The sequence below is a fragment of the Microtus ochrogaster genome, chromosome 5 (genome assembly GCF_000317375.1).
Source record: "Microtus ochrogaster isolate Prairie Vole_2 chromosome 5, MicOch1.0, whole genome shotgun sequence".
Classification (NCBI taxonomy): domain Eukaryota; kingdom Metazoa; phylum Chordata; class Mammalia; order Rodentia; family Cricetidae; genus Microtus; species Microtus ochrogaster.
This window is the reverse complement of record NC_022012.1, coordinates 73,794,185-73,809,553: the sequence shown is the minus strand read 5'-3', so window position 1 is coordinate 73,809,553 and position 15,369 is coordinate 73,794,185. Positions and strand designations below refer to the sequence as shown.

Sequence of the window (15,369 nt, the reverse complement as noted above, 5' to 3'; positions counted from 1 at the left end):
AAAAAAAAAAAAAGACACACATCCATACACATAAAATAAAAAACCTTTAATAACCCCCCATGTTGTTATTATTCTTCACATTCTTTGGCCAGTAATTCTGAGAAGAATTTGCAACCAGAATAAGACAGTAAAACATATTAGAAAAGCCTTAGTTTTATGTAGAGGGAATTTTTTTTTCAGTTCTGATTCTGTTCCTAATGATGCCCAGTATTTCTCTGGCAGGCAGCACATTGACCCAATTTTTCTAGGAATTGCTTACCAGAGTTTCCAGTTTCATTTGGGAGTTACAATTGTTAGCTAGAAATTACTCATCCTGAGAAAGTACTTGAGGCTTTCTGCTTGTTTTTTAATTCAATTTTTGCAGACTGAGGTTCACCAATGTTTCAACTCACTCAAAATATGTATTCCTGAAATAAAATCTCAAAGGACTTAAAGCTCTTGACCATTTGATGATGAATTTCTATAATTCTAACATTAAGAAAGTAGAAGCAAGAGGATTAAAAATTCAAGGTCATGCTTCCTTGTTCATCAGCTCACTAACCCACTTCCATTCTTAGGAATACATTTCCCTTCAGTTAATAAGCTATCTCTATTTCTATTCCATGTCTAACTTAAAAGGCAAGACCTCTTCTCTATCTTTCCTCCTAGTGACTGCCAGGATTTTTACCTACCCTGTACTGGTTTTCTTTTAAATGCCAATAAAATAGTTCTTAAGCTGAAAAGAGAGTTCAAGGTCATCTCTGGCTATGTAGTGAGTTTCCATTAGCATGAACTACACAAGACCCTGTCTCATTAATAAAAGAAAGAAAAAAAAAAGATGGCTCAGCATTTAGAAATGTTTGCTATGTAAGCATGATCCCATACACTTATAACTCAAGCTGACTTGTTCACTGAGTGACACAGAGACAGAATAGAATTGCTTAAGCTCCCCACGTGCCAGTCTACATGAAAACCCTTGCTAGATTCTAGGTTCAGAGAGAGACCCTGAATCAAAGGAATAGGACAAAGTACTTGTGCACATACACACATATATATATCAATCCCCCCAAAAGCTTAATGTCACAGAAAAATTATAATATTGAGAATATTGAACTTTTATGTGTATGTGTGCATATGTGCTTGAGGATGCAAATATCTTCCTCTGTTACTCTCCACTTTACATTGAAACACGGATCCACCTATCTCTATACACACCCACAGTACTAGGGTTACAGATGTGTGCTACTGCCCAACTTTTTTTTTTTTTTTTTGGTTTTTCGAGACAGGGTTTCTCTGTGGTTTTGGAGCCTGTCCTGGAACTAGCTCTTGTAGACCAGGCTGGTCTCGAACTCACGGAGATCCGCCTGCCTCTGCCTCCCGAGTGCTGGGATTAAAGGCGTGCGCCACCACCGCCCAGCTACTGCCCAACTTTTACACAGGTGTTAAGTCTCTGAACTATGGTCTTTATGTTTACATGGCAAGCACTTTATCAACTGAACCAGATCTCCAAACCTTTAATATTTCTTTATTTTCCTTTTTTCTCTGTGTAGTCCTGGCTGTCCCAGAACTCACTATGTTGATCAGGCTGGCCTTGAACTCAGATTTGCACACCACTGCATCCCAAGTGCTGGGATTAAAAGCATGCATAACCACAGCCCAGCTATCAGACCCTTGATATTTCAGTTATGAAAAACATTTATTGGGTTGCCAAGATGGCTCAATGGGTAAAATTCTTGAGCCAATTCCTGGGACAAAAGTACAAGGAGAAAAAAACTAACTCCAAAAAGTTGTCCTCTGATCACATGCATGTCATGGAACTAGAGCCCACATACAAACAGCACGAGTGCACACATGCACACGCCCATTAAAAATAATAAAAGTATTTATTCAAGTGCTAAACAAGATTGGTGCCATTACTTTAAAGTTTCTATAAATAACTTATGGGAAACAAGATGATGTTTAGAGGTAATGTTCTAAAAGAAACAGCATGGTACAAAGAGAAAAATTTAAAAACCCAAAGAAAAAAACAGTTTGGCAAGATGGCTCAAGGAGTATAGATGCTTGCTGACAAGCCTAACAACCTGAGTTTGAACCCTAGGACACACATGATGGAAGAAGAGACCCAATTCCCACAAACTGTTTCTCTGTCATAGATATACCATAGCAAGTCAAGTCATCTGCTCTTTGTTGTTGTTGTTGTTGCTTATTGAGACAGGATCTTGCTATTATATGGCCCATATATTGATTCGGCCAGCTTGATCTACAAAGCAAATTCCAGGACAGCAAGGACTATACAGAGAAAACCTCTCTCAATAAAACTAAGTAAGTAAGTAAGTAAATAAATAAATAAATAAACGAGCAGCAAGCTTTACCTTTAATTATAGAAGAAATGTCAAATTTGTCTTTTTGCTTTTGATTAATTTCTATATGTACCCAATTGTTTTTTTCTATGATTTTTCAAGATTCTTTTTCTCTCCTCACAGCCTCTAAGCCTATCAAATAACTCTTGTTTGTTTTTTGTTTGTTTTTTTGAGACACGTTTTCTCTATGTAATCCTGACTGTCCTGGTACATGCTCTGTACACCAGAATGGTCTTGAACTCAGGGATCTGCCTGTCTCTGTCTCCTGAGTGCTAGGATTAAAGACACGTAACATCATGCCCCACTAAATACTGCAGCTTTTAAGTTTTTCTATCTCCACTTAGATATTTCTATGTAGTTCTAGATGACCTGGGACTATCACTTATGCATTCTGAAGATGTGTAGCTTCTTTTAGCATCAGATAGAGCATAACCTCAAAAGGGGGGGGGGCAACGTAAAATCAACCTAGAAACTCACCATCAGGGTCTACAAATTGCCTAAAAGTAACAGATTTTTCTTAGCATGGATCTGACTAAAAAAAAAAAAATTAGGGGCTGGGATCAACAACTCATGGGTAAAGTGCTTGCTGACCCTGTATTTGACCTCCAGAGCCCAAAAATATATCCTAATGTTACATATTATAAATAACCTATTTTGGAAAAATAACTAAGTCGTCTAGTACACCATAACTGTATTACCTGGTGATATACAAAATTAAAATAGAGCAGACAAGTCCTAATATTGCCTTGCACCTCAGCTGTCATGGTGATTTGAATAAAAATGGTCCCCACAGGCTCATATATTTGAATGCTTAGTCACCAGGAAGTGGAACTGTTTGAAAGGATTAGGAGGTGTGGCTTTGTTGAGTACAAGCATGTGTCATAGTGTTTGTGGACAATTTGCAGCAGTTGGTTCTCTCTTTACACTGTGTAGGTACTGGAGACTGAAAACAGGTCAGTAGGTGTCTTTACCCCCTGAACCAGTGCACCAGTTTTTGATGCAGGGGCTCCCTATGTAACTCAGGCTGGCCTAGAACTCATGATATAGCCGAAGCAGACCTCTAATTCATGGTCCTCCTGTCTCCACCTCCCAAATGCTATGATTATAGGTGCAGGATATGATGCCAATCAGTATGCATGTTCTTTGAAAGATTGAAAAACTAACTCAAATTTGCTGAAGACTCACTAGAAAGAAGGAAGGTCAGATTTTTTTTACCTTTTCCACCTGAGAAAGGAAAAACTCAGAAGCCTACTTCACCGGTAAATTCAGACACCCAAGGCCTACTCAGCAGCTGGGCAAACCCCACTTTCAGGGAACTGCTCCTATCCCTAGTGTCTTCTAGACACAACTGAGTACAACTGTCACTGTGATTAACTTCCAGGAATGCCAGCCAACAGAACCTCAGTCAGCTGGACTCTGGAACAACTGCCTCTCTCTCTGCTGGGCAGAAAAGCAGCTACCAATCTTAGGAGTCTATAACCATCCAGGAACATACTAGCAGTCTTACAACCAGTCTTATTAAAAACAGCAAATCTCCCACTTGATCCATCTAACCCTTCTATATTTTCAGCCATTACCCTGTTCCGTTTCCCCTACATCATTTCTCAACCTTTTAATACTATATAATTACTTACTATGTTTATTCTTATCTCCTTTTAAAAGATACAATCTACTGGGTCTGGTGCCTCAAGCCTGTAATTCCAGAAGTGCAGAAGGGAAGGCAGGAGTGCTTCAAAGCCAGCCTGGACTACAGAACAAAACCTCTTCACTCACAAAGGTAAAGTCCATTGGTGGCTGTTTTTTGTCTTGGTCTATTTAATTCAATGACAGATCTTTTTTTTTTTGGTTTGTTTGTTTTTTTGGTTTTTCGAGACAGGGCTTCTCTGTAGCTTTGAAGCCTGTCCTGGAACTAGCTCTGTAGACCAGGCTGGTCTCTAATTTACAGAGATCCACCTGCCTCTGCCTCCTGAGTGCTGGGATTAAAGGCATGCACCACTGCTGCCCAGCTCAATGACAGATCTTAAGAAGCTATAACACTATTTCACATATAGCAGGAACTCAATAGAAAGGAACAAACAAAACCTTAAAAAGGTCAACAAGACCCAGAATATCCAATACTATTTCTCTAGCAGAACCAGACTGGTTCCTGTGAGTGGCCCACCTTGCATACACTCCTCCAAGTTAGGTTGCATGCATGGAATGGGCAATGCTGCAGACAGTAAGGTAACAAAGCCTGCCCTTGAATCACAAGTGGTTCTTAAGCCATTCACAGTCTGTCTTGTTTCTAGTTTATTCACTTTGGGATAAAATGTGTTAAATGGAATGTTCTAGTATAAAAGGAGCTTGAAAAAATCATACGAAGTTTCTTTCTTCAAAGTCTAAGTCTAATTTAGTTCAGAAAACATTAATTATGCATAGTTATATTCAACGTATTGGGATATGAATTAGGGGAGACAAAAGAACAGAGGCGACATTGCTGTCCTACAGAACTTAGAATGAGGCAGGAAGAAACTACAACCACAAATAATTATAATTTAAGGCAGCATATGATAAATTACTCTAATAGAGATTTTTGTTGTTGTTGTTGTTGTTGTTTGTTTTTGTTTTTTCGAGACAAGGTTTCTCTGTAGCTTTGGTTCCTGTCCTGGAACTAGCTCTGTAGACCAGGCTGGCCTGGAACACACAGAGATCCGCCTGCCCCTGCCTCCTGAGTGCTGGGATTAAAGGCGTGCACCACCACCACCAGGCTCTAATAGAGATCTTAGTCACCACCCCCTCAAAAAAATCCTAAAGAGACCTAGGAAAAATGAAATCAGTTCTGGAGATAGGAGAAGAAATGTGGGTAAAAAAGGCTTCAGTAAAGAGACTAAGCACTGTACTAGTTTGAATGAAGGAATGGACTGGGGATGTGAATGACTTAGAAGCAGAGGAAGGCATTCCAACAGAAAAAGAGAAAAGAAACAAACTAAAAACATACAGAATAAATCAGTGGGATGGCTATAAAAAGGACATGAATAGACTGAAATGTGGGATAAAGGAAAGTCAGGTTTAATGAAGACAAATAAAATCTGAAATACGTCTAGAAGCCAGTAAGATAGCTTAGTGGGTAAAGGCGCTTGCCCCACAGTCTGGCAAACTGGGTTCACCCTTCAGATCTATGTAAAGGGAAAAGACCCTACTCCACAAAGCTGTCCTCTAACCTTCGCATGTCCACCACGGTCCTACCCACCCACAATCCCCCACAATAATTTAAAATTATTACACACACACGCACAGTATTTAAAATAGCTTATTTACTTATTTTGGTTTATTGAGACAGGGTTTCTCTATAGTCCTGGTTGTCCTGGAACTCACTCTGTAGACCAGGCTGGCCTCGAACTCACAGAGATCCACCTGCTTCTGCCGCCCAAGTGCTGGGATTAAAGGTGTGCACCACCACCACCTGGCAAGTAGTTTTAAATATTGGCCTATGATAGTGGATTAGTTTTTTTTTTTTCAGCATGGAAAAAATGTGCCAAATTGTACATTTGAAAAATCTATGCAAGGCTATACAGACCTTTAATCCCAGTACTCAGCAAGAAGTGGCAGGCAAATCCCTTTGAGTTTGATCAAAGAGTTCCAGCCAGCCAGCCAGCCAGCCAGCCAGCCAGCCAGCCAGCCAGCCAGCCAGCCAGCCAGCCAAGGATACACAGTAGTACTTGTCTCAAAAAAAAAAGAAAGAAAGAAAAGAAAAGCCTGGAGGGCTGGAGAGATGGCTCAGTGGTTAAGAGCATGGGACCTGCATTTAATTCCCAGCACATGGCGACTCACAACCATTTGAAATTCTAGTTGCAGGGGATCTGACACCATCTTCTGACCTGTGGGCATCAGCATGCATATAGTGCTCAGATATACATGCAAGTAAAACATTCATACATATAAAATAAAAATACTTAAAATTTAAAAAAGTAAAATAACCCCCTCTCCAAAATCCATGGTGGATTTCTGTGTTACTTATTCTAGAATAAAATGATTTTCTTTTAGAGCATTTTGATTCATAATTATCTGATTATTTGATTCATTAGTTCACTATTTAACATTTTGATTCATAATTATATATTTATTAATTGACTATCTCCGCCACTACATTACAGGTCTCAGTAGGACATGGAAGGGACCATGTCTGGTCTATCACAAATAAGTAAAAATATAAAGCAGCACCATGTACTAGACTAGAAAGAACATTGGCATGAGATCACTGCACAAATATACAAAAGATGAAAACCTGAGCTAGGTCAGGCAAGAAAAAATAAGGTAAATGAGGCTGGAGAGATGGCTCAGTAGTAAAGAGCACTAGTTGTTCTTCTAGAGAATCTGGGTCTGATTCCCTATAACCTGTAAGTCCATTCCCAGGGGATTTAATTACCCCCCATGACCTCCATGGGCACTCAATACACATTAAAAAAAGTGAAGTAAATGGAAAACAGATATTCAGTGAGTAATTAAATGAGATGGGATGTCTGAGTTACAGCAATTGGAAGAACAGTAACAAAAGATGCAAGTTTCAGAAATTCTGAATTAGACGTGCATATTAAAGTAGATGCAAAGTAGAAAAAATACTGTTTTTCCTATATACCTCACAGATTTATGCACCTCATTGGGTTTCAAAGTTTCGCTTCTCTTCTACTACAGTTTTATTTCTGATACCATTCTATAAGACTCTGATCTAGAAACAAACCTCGTTCTAGAACAAGGGTAAGCATTTGAATTTCTTTTTTTTTTTTTAATTTGTGTTTCTTTTTCTTTTTACTTTATTTTATGTGCATTGGTGTTTTGCCTGCATGTATGTGTGCGGGTGTTAGATCTTGACATTACAGAGCTGTCATGCGGGTGCTAGCAATTGAACTAAGGTCCTTTGAATGAGCAATCAGTGCTCTTAACCACTGAGCCATCGCTCCAGCCCCCAAACATTTGAATTTCACACCAAACTTCAGGATTTGTAACTGAAGTTTACAGGGTTTATTCATTAAAGTCCACTTCAGTTCACATGATGGAATTTCCCCAACTAGAATACACAGTGTCATCTAGAAATGTTGCTAGGAACGGTGCTGACAACATACCAAAAACCTGTTAGCTGTCTTTTTAGTAGGGTAAAGCAAATACCACCGCCGACCTCTACAAATATTTTTTTAAATATTTATTTTATTTATTTATTATGTATACAATATTCTGTCTGTGTGTATGCCTGCAGGCCGGAAGAGGGCAGACCTCTTTACAGATGGTTGTGAGCTACCATGTGGTTGCTGGGAATTGAACTCAGGACATTTGGAAGAGCAGGCAATGCTCTTAACCACTGAGCCATCTCTCTCTACAAATATTAACCAACTTCCTAAGAAATGACAGGTAACAACATGCACTGTGGTACCAGCACCCAGTGTACCCTAACTATAGGGATCTGGATTCCATGCTGTGGTCTGATTAGGTTGTGTGGTACCTACTATCTGACCATTTGCTAATCCAATTCCCCCTATTCCACATGACATTTAAAACTACCTACAGGTACTGGAAAGATGGTTTAGCAGATAAAGGTACTTGCTGCCAAAACTGACTATATAGTGGAGAGAATCCATTCCTGTAGGTTGTCCTGCCATGACATAAGCACCCACAAAATAAATACATAAATAAAAGTAATTAAAAGAATTAAACGGGGGCTGGAAAGATAGCTAAATGGTTAGGCACACACACTGTTATTGAGAGGAGTTTGATTCACAGGAGTCATGTCAGACAGCTCACAACCATCTGTAACTCTAGATCCAGGAGAGCCAATGCCTCTGAACTCCATCATCACTGTACTTGTGTGTACACACTCACAAATCCACACTCATACACATATTCCAAATAAAATAAAATCTTTTTTAAGCTATAAAAAGAAAAAAAACCTATCTATAAAACTAATTATAGCCAGGCGATGGTGGCACACGCCTTTAATCCCAGCACTCAAGAGGTCCAGGTAGGTGGATCTTTGTGAGTTAGAGGCCAGCCTGGTCTATAGAGTGAGTGAGCCACACTGGAGAAGAAGAGAAATGACTCTTACAAATTCACCATGTGCACTGTTGTACACACCACTCTCAATAAACTGCTAAAATGAAATAATAAATAAATGTAATTTCAAGTCAATGAAAAGGACTTTAAAAAATAAAAGCAGGGGCTGGAGAGATGGTTTAGTGGTTAAAGTACTTACTGCTCTTCCTGAGGATCAGGGTTCAGTTCCCATAACCCACATAGTGGTTCACAACAACCCAGTTCCAGGGAATCCAATGCCCTCTCTGACCTTTGTGGGTAATGGATACACATTACATATAAACAGGCAAACAGTCATCATATACATAAAAATAAAATAAACCTAACAAAAAAATTTTTAATAAAAATAAAATTTGTCCTGGGCTTGAGTTGTAGCTAAGTAATACAACACCTGCACTATATACATACTATCCCGGGTTGGAGTCCCAGACAATTAAGTCAAATAAACTGACAAAATTCATCTCTATAAGGCAGACAAAACTGGGCTTGGTGGCTCAAGTCTGTCATTTCAACACCCGAGAGACTGAGGCAGGGAATGCACATTGATTTTGAGGCTAACCTGAGATACAGTGTGAGGCTCTGTCTTTAAAAAAACGGAAAGATGGGATAAAGAGATGGCTCATTGGTCAGGAGCATGGGACCCAGATTCTATCCTCACCACCCACATGAAGTCTAACAACTGTCTGTAACTGCAGTTCTACAGGACCTGACACCCTCTTCTGACTTCCCTGGGCACTAGGCATGCATGTGGTACACATACATATATGCAGGCAAAACACCCATACACACACACAAAAAAAAATTGTTAGAACAGGGAGTAACCCGTAAGCCCAACCCCCCAAAAAAAGCATTTTTTTTTGATCCTAAACAGGAATTAAAGGATACAAACCTGGCACATATTTTCAGTTACTTTATTAGTTACTACATGCCAGAATGTGTCTCCTGTACACCCTCCTTAGGAGGGGGCCACAATGAGAATTAACTACTAGAAAGCTGCTGTGGATATAGCTTAGCAATAGGTTAATTGTCTAGCATATGAGAGAACCTTGGTTCAAGCATCAGTACTACAAATATATAAGTAATACGTACATTATTTGACACTGATGTACTAAAAGATTGAAGAGTGATCTTTTTGACACAGATAACTACAAAAGGAAAAACAAATGAGGCCCACAATCAAGAATAATTGAGGCTGAAAGATTATTTTGAAATCAAACAAGGCAGTGGTGGCGCACGCCTTTAATTCCAGCACTCAGGAGGCAGAGGCAGGCAGATCTCTGTGAGTCTGAGGCCAGCCTGGTCTACAAGAGCTAGTTCCAGGACAGGCCCCAAAGCTACAGAGAAATCTTGTCTTGAAAAACCAAAATAAATATATAAAATCCAATAGAAATTAGCCAGACACTACCACAGAACATAATAAAAATGCGGTTTCAGAACTTGCCTAGCATCAGACAGTTCTCACCTGTAATAAAACAGTAGGAAAAGGAAAAAAACAAAACATACAGCAACAAGAAAAAAGCCCAAGGTTGCCCTGAGTGCTCCTACCAAAGATCTAATGTGTATTTGCCATTTCTTATTTCTGGGGCTCTGATCCAAGGGGAACAGCAAAATGAATTATGAAAACTCAGCCTTTTTGGATCTAGATGTGCCTCATTCATTGATCTGGCTGCTCACAAGACTGCAGTTCAACTATTACTGCTAGAGCAAGGGGCTGGGAAGGAAGACAGCGAGGTGAGAGGGAAGGAGGTGGAGGATTTGGGCTGTGACTATAATAGGACAGTAATTAGTGTTTCTACACTGCTGAATAAGTCTTCAGAGCAAAGAAAGACATGAGTGATGAGCGAGGAAGAACACAAGGAATCAAAGTGCTGAGAAAGACAGGAGAGGACATGGTGTTTTATGAACAATTCAAAACAAAGCCCATGATAGTGCTTGCCTCTCCAAGTCTACAACCTGAATTCAATCCCAAGATTCCACAGGATGGAAGAAGAGGTTATCCTCTGGCCTACATGTGCTTTCTTTCTCCCACTGGGCTTGGAGAAAGACATCTGGACTTTAAAACACTTAATACAATTTCTTTCCTTTCAATTAACTACTGACCAATATCCTGTGAATTCTGGTAGGCATACCCATTCCTGGGTATGTGTACTTGATAAGTGAAGGCCCATGCAGCCTTTGACCTAACCAGAAAATTATTACAAAATACACATCAAGTTACTTGTTCACAATTTTAGTCTGGGCCAAGGGTGGTGGTGTATGCCTGTAATCCCCGTCTTTGGGAGGTTGAAGAAACTTGAGCAAACAAGAGGATCACAAGTTCATGGCCAGTCCAGGTTACATAGCAAGACACCCATCTCACAGTGAGATCAGAGAACAAATAGCTTCAATGAACATGGAAAAGGAAAATCATATTAATGAAAGATGGTAATAATAATCTAAAGGGAAATCTATAAATTTTCAGAAATCCTCAAAATATAAAGTATTACTGCAAGTCATAGGAAATACAGTAATTGCTTTTATTTTATAGTTTTTAAAGTAAATATTTAATAGATATAGCTTCCTAATATCATTTGACCCTCTGGTGATAATTTGGTTTTAACAAGTGAAGTTAGAAAGATGAAGAAAAAAGTTATAATGGTACTGGGGGGAGGGGCTAAAAATTAAAGAAGGTAAACTGGAAAAATGCAAACTTCATGGAGGAAATGACATTCGTAAAATAAAAGCATGCAAATTTCTTGGGTAAGGAGCTTCAGGTGAACCTAGCACAGCACAGTCAATCATACCCTTTGCATAAAACCAGCTGCGGATCCTCCCAGTGGGCTAAAGCTTTTCATCATCAAGAGAGCAAAGAATTTTCTGTTTCCCATTTCCTTCTAATAAACAAGTCCTAGAAGCAGTGAATTACCACCATTTCCTTCCCTTTCATGGGGCATAAAGCCAGAACGTCCAGAAGTACAATGGGGCCATATAGGGCCAGAAAAGAATCTCTTTTCTCTATCCCATCACCATCTCACTCACAATCAACAATAGGCATTAAGAAACGTGGAACAAAGTACAGTTTCACACATGTAAGTGGAGCCTAAGCCACACAGGACTGAGTATTTTCTTGTCACTGTGGCATGTGACTCTTCAGCCACCTGCTCAATAATCCCTCTTCAACTGCACAGCTGCTGCCGATGCCACATGCCTTGCTAGGCAGGTGCTTTGGTGAATTACCTGTTCTCTAGTGAAAAGACTCTTTCACTGACACTTAGTGGACCCGGAACCTGCCAATCAACATCACCTATCTTCATTTTGCCTGTCACAGTCAACTTTTATCAGAGAAGTAATATTAAAGTATTATTTAACACACTGTGGTTTTGTATTCCGTTCATTTTTCATTGTTGTTCTGTCATTTTTAAAAACGAAAAATTTTTTTTTTAAAAAAATAGTCAAAAGAATTAAGTTACTGAAAAGAAAATGTGCCACACAACCAAAGGCTACCTTATTTCAATGTGGCTTCATGTGCCTGGCATTAGTCCCATCCATGCTGGTTTTTCACAATGAAAATAAGAATTGCTTAGCTGTCTTTGGAGCAGTAAGACGTATTAAGATAAGCAGAGTGGCAACTACTGGAGATAAAATATCCCTGTATGTATGTATCCTCCATGCCTGAGCTCAGGCACAAGTGCTGAGAGTCAAATAATTAAGGAGTGGCACTTCCAGTGAACAGAGCAATCAGACACACCCTCAATAAATTATCTTGTTCCAGGCATTTAGTTGCTATATGCTAACTGCAACATATTACTACCAATAGCCAAAAATATACTTCCATAACCACACACAAGCACTAATGTGTCTAGCTATGAAGACCTCATATTAGGAAATACTTCCTACCAAGAGGTTAGAGGGGAAGAATTGTAAGAGACCTCTAAATGATAGTCATTCAAAATGCTGTCTAAGAAGGGGATGGCCCACACTTAAAAGATTCATGTAAGATTCCTAGTTGCAAGAGTTCAATTCTGAAACTACTAAATCTAATCAAGGCAAATTTAATTTGAAGTACTGCCTTCACTTGCACCCAACAACACTCAGGAACACAACACCAACAGCCCAAGATTCAGGTAAGCTGGGACATACTAAGAAGCCAAGGAACATACACTCAGAAAAAGCCTAAGAGCAGACAACACTTTCAGTAAGGCTTAAAGACCATTCTACTATAAAAAGAAATTAAGTGGAGCCAGGAGGTGGTGGCACATGTCTTTAATCCCAACACAGGAGGTAGAGGCAGGTAAATCTCTGAGTTGGAGGTCAGCCTAGTCTACAGAGCGAGTTCCAGGACAGTCAAGGCTACACAGAAAAACCCTGTCTCAAAAAAACCAAAAATAGGGCCGGGCGGTGGTGGCACACGCCTTTAATCCCAGCACTTGGGAGGCAGAGGCAGGCGGATCTCTGTGAGTTCGAGATCAGCGTGGTCTACAAGAGCTAGTTCCAGGACAGGCTCCAAAACCACAGAGAAACCCTGTCTCGAAAAAAAAAAAAAAAAAAAAAAAAACCCAAAAATAAATTTAAAAAAAAGTGTCAAAACAACCTGTTCTCTCCTATAAAAGTCCCAACATCTAAGTGAGGTCATCATTATTAAATAAAGGGATGAGGGGAGAGACCACACTTAGCATTTACAATCTTTGAAAGACCTTTACCAAAACCAAAGGCTAAAGTCCCTTACTCAATGATAAACTATGGAAAAGGTTGGGTAGCTACTGTGTATACTGCATATTGAATACAACCCGCCTTACAAAGAATCTTATTTCTAATATTTTAAAAGTTTTCTTTAAGGTCTTTCATGAAAACCTCTTTCATAGCCACAAATAATGATGTGTGTGTGTGTGTGTATACCTCCTCCAATTGTTACACACACACACACACACACACACACACACACACACATATTGTACCAGAATACTGCTTGGAGACTTATGACACAATCAAAGATATGATTCTTCTGGAGAAGTTTCTTTCCACCCTTTTCTAATGCCCCTAGATCTAAATATTTTTAATTTACCTCTCTGTGGTAAATTTCTCTCCACAACACAATACCTGATTCATCTTTTTTCATTAAGAATTGAATTATAAAGGGAAAGTGTTGTTTTCAAAGTCTGTCTTAGGCAAATTGGGTGGGTTTTTGCTATGTAATTATCGACCAGTAAGTCAGCATTTAAAAAGGTATTTGGAAGCAGGGCATAGGTGCATGACTGTAATAAGAAGGCTGAGGCAGAAGGATTTTGCACTGGGGGGTACTTGGTCCTTGACTTCCAATCTTACTCCTATACTGATATTTAGTGGTTTTTCTAAGAGAACAAACAAAAGTCGCTGCATGAGTGTCCCATTTCCATACAGAAAAATTTAAATGCTGTTTTATGTAAGTATAGAACCTTCTCCTTGCAGTCTTTTTCCTTAAAGGTCTGCCACAAAGCAGGAGGGTGGCGTATCCCAGATGCTATTCCTCCACAACTTAGTTACAGGCTAGCCAACGAGGCAGGCACAACATGGCTGGCATCCTCTATTCTTTTGAAAAATGTGTGCCAGTGAGCTCTGTATTGTTCCTCACTCAAAAAGAAGAGCCTTTCTGTCTGGCCTCCTCCAATGGCAAGCCCCAGTCTGGAAAAGGAAGAAAATGGCACTGAGGAGCCTGGGAGATGGAGCATATCCAAAGCTCTCAGACAAGACTTGAACCTATGACCTTCACTGTGTACACAATAGGCGGGTGAGAGGCACCGGTTTATCTCCGCTGCAACAGTTCTCAGCCCTGGGGTAGCACTCCCGATAAAATGACACGACTATTGTGTGGCAGCGCAGTCATCTCACAACAGCCTAAACCAGCACTCCCTCCCCCAAGACAAAGCAGCAGGGGTGAAATTAACTCAGGGCTGCAGAGCAAAGCCTAATACAGAAAAAAGAGGCCTGTGGGGGCTTAGGGACTCTCCTCAACCCCTGGGGCTCTGGACACATGGCTGGAAACAGGCTTTCCCCCCATCTTTCCCACTCTCATTTAGGTAGGAAGCGGTTTCTGAGAGAATTTAATCATCTGTGATTTGTTCAGAAATATTCCCCCTGAAGGGCTCTGCTCTCTCCACCCTGTGTGAGCCTAATTCCTAGAAGCTGAAATGACTGTTTGCCGCTGCCTGTTTCACAAACACACATTAATTGGTCAGATGTGTCTCCTCCTCCTCAACCCCAGAGGGAGGAAGGAGAATCTGAGCAAAGCACAGAGATGATCCAACCGTAATTACACATAAAGGGAAAGAGGGCAGCATGGGTTTTCCAAACAGGACAGGGTCTCAAACCCTCCGGGGGCACAGGGAGGGCAGTTTAAAGTCCAGGCCCAGAGATCCCACCATCTTGAAGCAAAGAACAGGAGTAAATGTGACCTAAGGCTGGGAAGGGGCACACACCCACAACCTACTGACTGCACGCTCCCAGCCACCTTGCTCTCCTTCCCGGGCCGCGCACACGTCCTGCTTTCAACCCTGTGCACCCCACGCTCCTGAGTCCCTGACGAGCCCCAGTCGCCCCAGGCCCCCCTCAGCAGAGCCTCAGAAAACTCTCTGGCCTGCCCCTACCACCTGGCCAGACCAGAGGCTATGCCGGGCACCGTCACCCTCAGCCCGAACCGCCCCGGCCACGCTTTGAACTTCACCTCAGGCCCCCTCCCCCACCCACGCAACGACCCCGCTTCCTCCCGCACACACCTCCTCGCTCCGCCCCGACCCCCCCAACCCCCACTTCCTCCGCCCGGCGCCTCTGCCCGGGCGCCCTCTGCGCCCCTCGGCGCCGGGCCTTCCTCAGCGTCGCCTCCCCCCTCCCGGCCCCAGCTCCACACAAAGCTTAGCACTCACCGCGCGGCCGGTCCCGGGAGCCGCCACCTCCGCCCGCCCGGGGCCCCGGGCCGCAGAGCCGCCACTGCTACGCGTCCCGGGCCGCCATCCGGGCC

The 15,369-nt window shown here is 41.2% G+C and overlaps 1 protein-coding gene across 3 annotated transcripts in view; it reads right to left on the bottom strand.

Annotated features, from left to right (window-relative positions):
- Positions 1–15,353, bottom strand: part of Znf609 (zinc finger protein 609) — a 155,286-nt gene extending 139,933 nt beyond the window's left edge. For all 3 annotated transcript variants that reach the window (XM_005347754.3, XM_013346576.2, XM_026778904.1), the window contains exon 1: positions 15,275–15,353. The gene's annotated coding sequence lies outside the window, so the exon portion shown is untranslated. The remainder of the gene's footprint in view (positions 1–15,274) is intronic.
- Positions 15,354–15,369: the final 16 nt, after the last annotated feature.